This window comes from Protopterus annectens, chromosome 1.part1, assembly GCF_019279795.1.
Source record: "Protopterus annectens isolate FY-2018-M chromosome 1.part1, PAN1.0, whole genome shotgun sequence".
Lineage (NCBI taxonomy): Eukaryota > Metazoa > Chordata > Ceratodontiformes > Protopteridae > Protopterus > Protopterus annectens.
In genome coordinates, this window is record NC_056726.1 from 118,726,148 (window position 1) to 118,736,126 (window position 9,979).

General features: G+C 35.2%; 1 protein-coding gene across 1 annotated transcript in view; it reads left to right on the plus strand.

Annotated features, from left to right (window-relative positions):
- The window catches only part of LOC122814238 (dynein axonemal heavy chain 5-like), a 3,525,594-nt gene that overhangs the window by 1,104,194 nt on the left and 2,411,421 nt on the right, over positions 1–9,979 (plus strand). The gene's annotated exons all lie outside the window — the stretch shown is intronic.

The window sequence follows — 9,979 nt, forward strand, 5'->3', positions numbered from 1 at the left end:
AATCAAGCTTACACCCTCAGAAATAGTGACAGTATCCAGTTGCACAGATTAAGTTTTACACTAAGCACGTCAAAGAGCATTTTCTGAGTTAGCACCTGCTGTGTGGAATAATATCTCAAAAAATATCAGGTTATATAAAAACTAAAACCCTGAGAGATGCTGTTGGCAAACAAAACATATAACTGCTTTAAAGGCCCAGGCTAATGTGCCTATGCAGTGTCACATTAGTATGTTATGCTCTTCCCTCCATGATATGTATCGGCCACATTCTTTTGTAATGGGGGGCATGACTTAATTTTGACTTTTTTACATTTTGTTACCACTATAATCTAAGCCTTCCTGGCTACTGATAATAATTCACTTTACCTTGTCTTTTCAGATGATGTGAGGAACATATGTCGGTTCCACTGATCATATTGATATATATTTTTATACTTGTTAATTCCTTGTTAGGCATTTATAGTTTCAGATGTGACATTTCTTGTATAACTAATGTTTTCCCTGTGCTTCTTGATCTAATCTGGGTTTTCTGCTCTTGGCTATACAACTACATATTTTCTTTGCTGTGTAAAGTTTTAGTTTGACATTTTATTCTTAGGAGATTAAAAAATAACCATAGTTAATAATCATTGTATTTCAACTTTTCAAATTCCTTTTGCTTAACACATTTTTCTTGTTATTGCATCATATAAATATATGTAATTGTTATTTTTGTTTGTTATTGTGTCATATAAATATTTATAAATATTCCATGTCTTAGTGGCCAATGCTGTGGCTGATAAGGGTCCTTGAGACAATTAACATACCGAGTTAACCAATAATAACTAACTAAATAAATAAATAATCTTTACAAATGAAAAGTTGGATTTCTTTAGAAAACACTACATGTCCAGGCATTCTAAATATACCAGTTCATAAAATATGGATGGAAAATTTTGTGTTGGATGTGTACATTATTTATATCTGTGTTTTCAGACAAAGCTATATACTCTTTCATTTAAACTGTGAACATTATAAACCTGTGCAGTCCGGCTCATCATCATATGAATGTAATAAAAACTGAAAATATAGAAACACAAGCGTAAAAACCAAGGAAGATGTAGATGGCGTAAACACACGCTACACGCCAATGAGTCAGGAATTCAAACTTCGAAACACCGCCAATAAACTAAGCTGCCACAGCGTCTCAGGTGGAAATACTCAAAATATGAAATTCTGCAATCACGGACTCCACGGCCAAATATTGTCAAAATTTATTCCACAATATAAAACAATCCAGGTTAAGCGCTTTCACACACTAAATCGTGTGCTTCCTCAGAACAACATTCTCCAACACATACACTGCTTAAATAGCCAAATTGGCGCTCAAATCATTTAAAGCTGTATTACCATTTACGTGCAAAAGTCTGAAACCTGTATAAATATACATACTAAAATATACATAAATTACATAAATTTAATACATAAACTGTGTGCTCCTAATATATATATCAAATACGTTGTGTGCAGCAATACCAATGTGCAAAATTATGTGCAAAATTAATTGTAAAATATTGATTGTTATGTTAATTAAGGTTGTCTAATGCATACCTACTCTATATACTATATATCTCAAAGGGAATTATTTGTTAACTCACTCTAACCCCCTAAAGAGTTGTGTATATACATTAAAAACTCCTGCTAAAAAAATCCTTAAAAAATCTTTAAAAAACACCTAAATAAATAAGTACATAAATAAATAAATAAATAAGTATATACATAAAAGCATAATTATTAATAGTAATAATAAATACATAGAGATGCTAATAATACACCAATAAGAAGATATAAGATACTCAAAAATAATTGTATACCATACTCATACTTCTAATATGGGTTTAACTGATATATATTCGTTTATTCCTGGGAGTGTGGTTGCATCAGTCATAATTTGCCAATAGCATTCCCTAAATGCTAGATGCCCTTTGATATTACCCCCTCTAGGATTAACCTTAATTACTTCTAAAATACAAAACCTGAACTCATGCTCAACTCCTTTGTTTATTATGTGCTTTGCTAAGGCATTTTTCTCATCTTTTTTTCTTATAGAATATGTGTGTGCATATATCCTTTTCTTGAACTGTTGCTCAGTTTTTCCTATATAATAGGATGGACAAGCTATACATTTGGTCATATATACTATATATTTGGTATTACAATTTCCCTTTTTTGTAATTAATTTAGTCTTATTGTAATTTCCCAATACTATCTCCTTATCTTCCATGATGTATTGGCACTGATTGCATCCACCACATTTCTTAGTACTGCCTGTGTTACTAGTCACATTTCTTTTTGAATTGTTTTCCAAAAGAGATTTCAAGTTCTGTCCCATTCTATAAACAAACCTTGGTTTTATTCCTAATATTTCCATCATCTCGTCACTAGTTAAAAGTATATGCCAATGATTTCTAATAATTTCCTCTATCTTATTACTATATGGACCATATTCTATAACACAGGACCTACCATATATGTTAACGTTCGCTCTTTTCACTAATTCTTCTTTGTTGAATGTATTGTTCTTATACTTTGTTCCCAACAAAGGTACATACTTCTTCCCCCATTCTTTGATAACCTCATTATTCACCTTTTCCATCATTGTACTTTTATATCCCCTATCAGTAAATAGTGAGGTAATAAATTGAATCTCTTTCAACATGTCCCCATATTCAGAAGTCATTCTGAGTGCCCTTATACATTGTCCCTTGTAAATATTTTTCTTTGTCTTAATCGGATGACAACTTCTGTAGTCCAGATATGAATTGGTGAATGTGTCTTTTCTATGTATATTAGATTTGTATACTCCATCCCCTCTAGATATCAATGTGTCCAAGTACGGGACCCCCACATTATTGCAGGTTGAGGTAAACTTTAAAAAATTACTACTGTTGTTCAAGTAAGTATAAAATACCTCAAAAGATTTCATATCACCTTCCCACATAATATATATGTCATCCAAAAAATGTGAATAGTACTTTATTCTGTCCATATATTCACTAGTAAAAATTGTCTTCTGTTCCCAAATTAACATAACCAGGTTGGCAAATATTGTGGCACAGGCCGACCCCATTGCCACACCTTTAACCTGTCTAAATAGTTCTCCTTCGTAATAAATATGATTATTGTCAAGAACTATGGACATTAACTCATTTATAAGTTGCACTCTATCCCAATCCATCTCACCATATCTGTAAATACTCTCACTAAACGCTTCCAAACCCTCTATTTTGGGGATACACGTGAAAAGATCCACTACGTCAATGGAGGCGAATAGTATGTTGTTGCTGCTTATATAAGTGGGGAAACTAGCTAAAAATTCCCATGAATCTTTAACCAAATGTTCGACCTTATTGTAAATATGCTTTAACATAGTATCGATAGCTATCCCTATTGGAAAGGTTTTAGATTTGCTACCTGATATGATGGGTCGAAAGGGTGGGTTGTTAACATCTTTATGGACTTTCGGTATACCCACCATGGTAGCTAGAGTTGGATTTTCTACCCTAAGAAATTTATATAAATCATCTGTGATTCTGTTGTCAATCAGGTATTCTTCCAGATATAAATCTATCCTTTTATAAGCTATATTCAACTCATTGATGGATATACTCTCATAATTCTGTGGATCATAAAGTAAATCATGTATTTTGTTCTTGTATTCCATACTGTCATATACCACAACCCCCCCCCCCCCTTATCAGGCTTCATAATCCTAAATTCAGAACTAGATCTTAGTTCTTCCAGAACTTTAGTTTCTTCAAAAGTTAAGTTGGTATTACCTCCACCTTTCCTAAACAATTGTTTTTTGTGATAAATGTCATATGTTACAGCTCTTTCAAATCTACCTACCTCCTTGTTCATCATAGGCATAAATGTACTTTTCTTCTTTAATGTTTTCATATTTACATCAATATAAGATTCCCCTTTAGATGAATTATCTTTAAACATTATAGCTAAGTTTAGCTTCCTTACATATTTCTTAATATCACAAACACAATCCACTAATCTAAAGTTTCCTGTGGGTATAAATTTCATACCTTTAGAAAATAATCCAAAGTGGGCCCTATTCAATTTCATATTAGTATAATTAAATATCTGAAAGTTATTATACCTACTAATATGCCCATCATTTTCTATTAGCATATCACGGTCTCCAATACTCATGTCTGTACCTACCTCATTTGAGCTATTCACCTCCATGTCCTGTCTTTTGTCCATTTTTGGTATTGCTTTCTGTTGTAATCCTGATAAAAATTTTCCCCTTGTTCATTAAAATTGTCTCTTCTTGTATTCACATCACCCCTATATTCGTTATATTCCCTATGTGGTGTCTGGTATATTTTATTCCAAGAGCATTGGTATTGCTGCACACAACGTATTTGATATATATATTAGGAGCACACAGTTTATGTATTAAATTTATGTAATTTATGTATATTTTAGTATGTATATTTATACAGGTTTCAGACTTTTGCACGTAAATGGTAATACAGCTTTAAATGATTTGAGCGCCAATTTGGCTATTTAAGCAGTGTATGTGTTGGAGAATGTTGTTCTGAGGAAGCACACGATTTAGTGTGTGAAAGCGCTTAACCTGGATTGTTTTATATTGTGGAATAAATTTTGACAATATTTGGCCGTGGAGTCCGTGATTGCAGAATTGCATATTTTGAGTATTTCCACCTGAGACGCTGTGGCAGCTTAGTTTATTGGCGGTGTTTCGAAGAAAAAACTGAAAATATGATCGGCAATCCAATTAATTAATCAATCTGTGAAGAAAAGTGAACAAAAGCAGCAGGTCTGCTTCAATTAATATATCCAGCAAAGGTTATTAACGTGATTGCTTTATATCCTGTTCAGGCTTGGAAAATGTTTGAGTATTATGAAAAATAAGAGTCTTCTCTAACTTCTCACTAACAATCTTAGAAAATGGCCGGGACTTAAACACAATACCACAATGGATGGAGTAAAGATGTTCTCTAATAGAATATTTAACATTTGTGGAGGGCCACTAGCACCAACCACTGTGAAGCATGGACTGAAAACAAACTGCTTCCATGTTGTTTATGCTCACTAAATGAGGCAGTTTAATAAGCTACTAAATAAAAAGAAGCAACACATGGCTCAATTAACAAATGTAATTGCAGCAGTGGCAACAAGAACTTGCCTTTTCGATTTCCCCTTGCTAAGCAGTGAGGGAAAAGTAAAATGGCAAGTGCTTGTAACTGCTGTTGCAGTTACTTTTGTTAAGTGAGTCATTAGCTTTATTTTTGTTTTCTTTTTATTTACTTATTTTTATGTTAAAAGTAATGGCAAAAAAAAGTAATGCAGTTACATGTTAGCATGTGTGTGTCTGTGTATGTGCAAATATGCATGTGTGAAAGAACAAGAGAGAGCGACTTTGTGAGTGCACATGTCTATGTATGCTGAAAAATTCTGCACAAAAACCCACAATAATGGATGTATAAAGACCAAAATTTAGGGACAATGTATAAATATGACCATAATTCAGGTAAAAGACTATAGATTAAGACCTTCATATGCTTTTTTGAACAATAAGAAGTATGAAACTATAATATCTGGATTTACTGACTGCCTGTAATCCTGAGAAATTTACCAAAAAAACAATTATTTTTCAACGAACAAAATGAAAATAAATAGGGACAGCTGAGAGTCATGGGTGGTCATGTTTGGGATTGCAATGATTTTCACTGTATTTTTTTTTTCATTCTTTTGAAAGATGGAGACATTTGGGATATACACACTCAAGAAAGAGAATGTCTGTGTGTGTGTGTGTGTGTGTGTGTGTGTGTGTGTGTGTGTGTGTGTGTGTGTGTGTGTGTGCGCCTATTTCATGCACACAATTTACATGAAATAGTATTTCATTTTTTTTTCATACAAATCCTGAGGGCTAGCCTGTTCTGTTCGCCCTTCGCTTTGCTCCGGCTCACTTTGCTCACCTACCCTTCTACCATTCTCACCCATCCCCACTTCAAACCCCACCCTCATGACGACAGCCAATCAGAACCCAGACTTCAGCTAACTAGAGCAAATAATTAAACCTACTACAGACATCCCTACTCTTCACTTATCAGTACTTAAATCAAAATGTCACCACCCCCTCCTGCAAATTTATAACCCTTTTACCCATTAACAAAACACTACTCATATAATTTATCAGCCTCAAGCTCTATTACACCCATTATACTCTGTACCCTAAAATATCAAAGTACCCTAACAAAATACTTCACCTTAATAAGAAACACACCTAACAGCCCTCCACATCACCACTAGCTCACTGCTATTGCTCTTACACTCCTTCACCTCATACTATACTCTACTCAGTCCAACAACCCCTTCCCTGGCTAACCTCTTCATTATCCCACCTAAATAGACCATTAAACTATACTATAGCCCCAACCCTTTTCTATACTAGCTGTATAGATTACCTTGCAAACAAATTCCAACCTCTAGCATCCATATCCCAAACCTGTCAAAAGCACGCCATACTACAAAACAAGCTTTCCAAACTCATTTTACACCTTATTAAGCAATTATAATGCTCTGGGGGCATACTCCCTAATCCTGATTCAGTTCCAATACAAAATATGGCAAGCATCTCTATCACATTCAACCCTAGACTATTAAACCAGAAAATCAATTATTCCCTTCTGCTCCTTAACATGAATGTAAGAAGTACTGGAAATAAAATTCATGATCTGCATGCCCTACTCCCCCTATATTCTCCTGATATTGTAGTATTTACAGAGACATGACTAAAACCCGATAATAATAACAACAAAATCATAGCTCCCAGATACAATATTCTATAGAAAGACAGGAAAACCAGAAGGGGTAGGGGAGTAGCAATCCAATTCAAAGATAATGTAACACTTGACTATTTAGAATTAAGCATCCCTGACTTCGAAATGCAAAACTAATCTTTGCCAAATTAAAAATTAAACCTAAAAACACATTAACATCATAGGTGGTTATATCCCACCAGGAAACAATATTCCCACACTAGAAAATATACTAGACTGGATTTCCATTTCCCTCCCACAGGAAACAGTCCTAACGGGTGACTTCAACACTGACTGGCATAACTGATGTTCTCAGAATCCAACATCCCATGTTAACCTCCTTGGCTTCTCCCAACTCATCACATCTCCTGCAAGGACTGACAAATTTTCCAAATGACAGTCTATCCTTGACTGGATTTTGGTTAACAACCCCACCCTAGCATTTCAATCAGGCTATTTCCCTGACAGCCTGAGTGACCATCAGCGAACCTTTCTTCTAAGAACCAACCCTCACCATACCAACCAAACCACCTACAGCTTAATCAGAAATAAAAAAGCTTCAGCCCAAATAGGTTCATCTCCACTCTAAAAAGCTGCAACTGGGAACCTCTCAGACAGCTACCCCTAGAAGACGCTGTTAACTCCTTCAGCACCACTTTCTTAGATATGCTAAACTGCCACACACCCCCTAGAACTAGTAGAGTAAAACGTAGCATTGCATCCTGGCTAAGTAAAGAATGCAGATCCTTACTCAAGGCTAGAGTTAAGACTTGGGAACATTTTCACAAAAACAAAACCTGAATCACAAGACAAACATTCTTAGAACTCTGAAACTAAGCTAAGAAGCTAGCAAAACTAAACAAAATCAGCAACTACCACAACATCCAGAAAAAAAAAAAAACAGCAAAATAACCCTCAAAAGTTCTGGACTGTGGTTAATAATATAATTCTGCCAGGTAAATCAGCTACTCCCACTCCAACACCCACCAGCAACTCTGATAATATAGCAACCCAAGTCAATAAATACTTTACAGAAACTATCCAAGCCCTTGCAAATTCTCAGAGCATCTCCAACAACTCTGTCCCTTTCACATGTCAGCACAGTGCCAACTCCCAAAATAGCACCGACCACTTTATATTACACATGGTGTCTGCTGATAACATAAAAAAACTACTTAAAAAACTGAAACCAACCACCCTAGCCACAGACAGCCTCCCAGATGACTTTCTGCAAATTTCAGCAGATGCATTAGCATACCCAGTAGCCATACTCATAAACAGATCAATATCAGAGACCCTGGTATCTGCTATTTGGAAAATCTCCCACATTCTACATTAACACAAAGGAATTAATTCCACTTAACTTACTAATTATCATCCAATTGCCATCCTGTCACCCTTATCTGAACTCTTAGAGAGAATCATACATACCCAAGTCATGGAATACCTTCATGCACATAAACTATTATCAAAAACTCAACTTGGTTTTCACCCCTCTCACAGCACCACCACAGCCCTGATATCCTTTACTAACATAGTGAAGTACTATAGAAATAACAGCCAGTTTGTACCTGCTATATTTTTGGACTTGTCCAATGCCTTTGATATGGTAAATCACAATAAATTCATCAATAATCTTTCCACTGTAAACCTTAGTAGCTCTTCTATCACCTGGTTCCAAAGCTACCGATCAGGAGGACACCAGGCCATCCAATGGCAACATCAACTTTCCCCTGTTCTTTCAATTGTCTTAGGAGTTCCACAAGGCTTCATCCTTGGGCCTCTACTATTCTCTCTCTTCACCAGCCTGCTCTACGCTGCCACACTTCATGCCTCAGTAGTACAATATGCAGATGACTCTACTCTAATATGCACAGCCTGCTCCTTACAAGACCTCCACACCATAACCCAAGGTTCCTTTCTATCTGTGGAAACATGACTAACTCCTAACTCATTTTAAATCTCAACAAAACAATGTCCTTTTTTTCTACCACACAAGAACCCCCTCATCTTCCCTGTCTTTCAACATCTTTTCCAAAAATAAAACTATTATCACTCCAATAACTCACACTAAACTGCTAGGCATAGAACTTGATAATAACTTGAAATTTGATATTCACATAGCTCAAACCACCTACAAAAAACTAGGTCTTCTATACAGAAACAAACAATTTCTAACAAGAAATACAAAAGCTACTATTGCTTGCACACACCTCTTGTCAACTCTCCTGTATGCCTCCCCAATTCTAACCAACCTGGCAAAACTGATCTAACCAAACTGAATCTTGTTACAATAAAATTGCAAAGTTTGCCACTGATGCCTCATACAGGACACATCACTGTACATCTCTTAAACAGCTAAAATGGCTAGAACTTCCTCAACAGCAACACTTTAATCAATTAACCTTTGCTCCCAAAATACTGTATCAGCCAGATAAAAACCCTGCTCTCCAAAATCTTATACAACCATACACCACTTCTCGATCCCTCTGTTCCAGTAACAAACTCCTAGATATCATCAAAGATAACAACTCAGCTGGGGAATCACTCTTCTCAAACTTCATTACTAAAATACGGGAAAAAAACTGCCAGCCCTAATAACCTCCATCTGCTCTATGCTACAGTTTAAAAAACTCATATAATCACACTTAATAGACACTTGGTTGTGTTCTTGAAACTGTCCTAGATAGGCCTTACCTCAGTCTCTTTAACTAAATATTGCTCATTGAATGTTATCTTACAACAATATTTGACCTCAATCTGTATGGAAACTAGTACTCTTTCTCATTTAAATTGTATATATTCATGTATGATGTGTGATGTAAATGTTTACTTCTAAAGAGTTTTGTTGTCCATCATTATACAACTGTTGTTTGCATATACTTCTGTAATTCCTCACATTTGTCAACATCTGCAATGTTTGCATTTCTTATAACTGAAGCTTTTCTCCCCAGGCCTCAACTGATGATGAGCCTGTGTCTAGTCGGACTTTCCAAGTAAACAAATATGAAATAAATAAAATAAAAATAAATATATGTGTATGACTCTGTGCTTCTACATCTGTGTTTGAGTGTTGCTCTCTGCGATGCTTCATCTGTGTGTGTGCACATTATCTGAGTTTCTTTTTATGTGTGAGA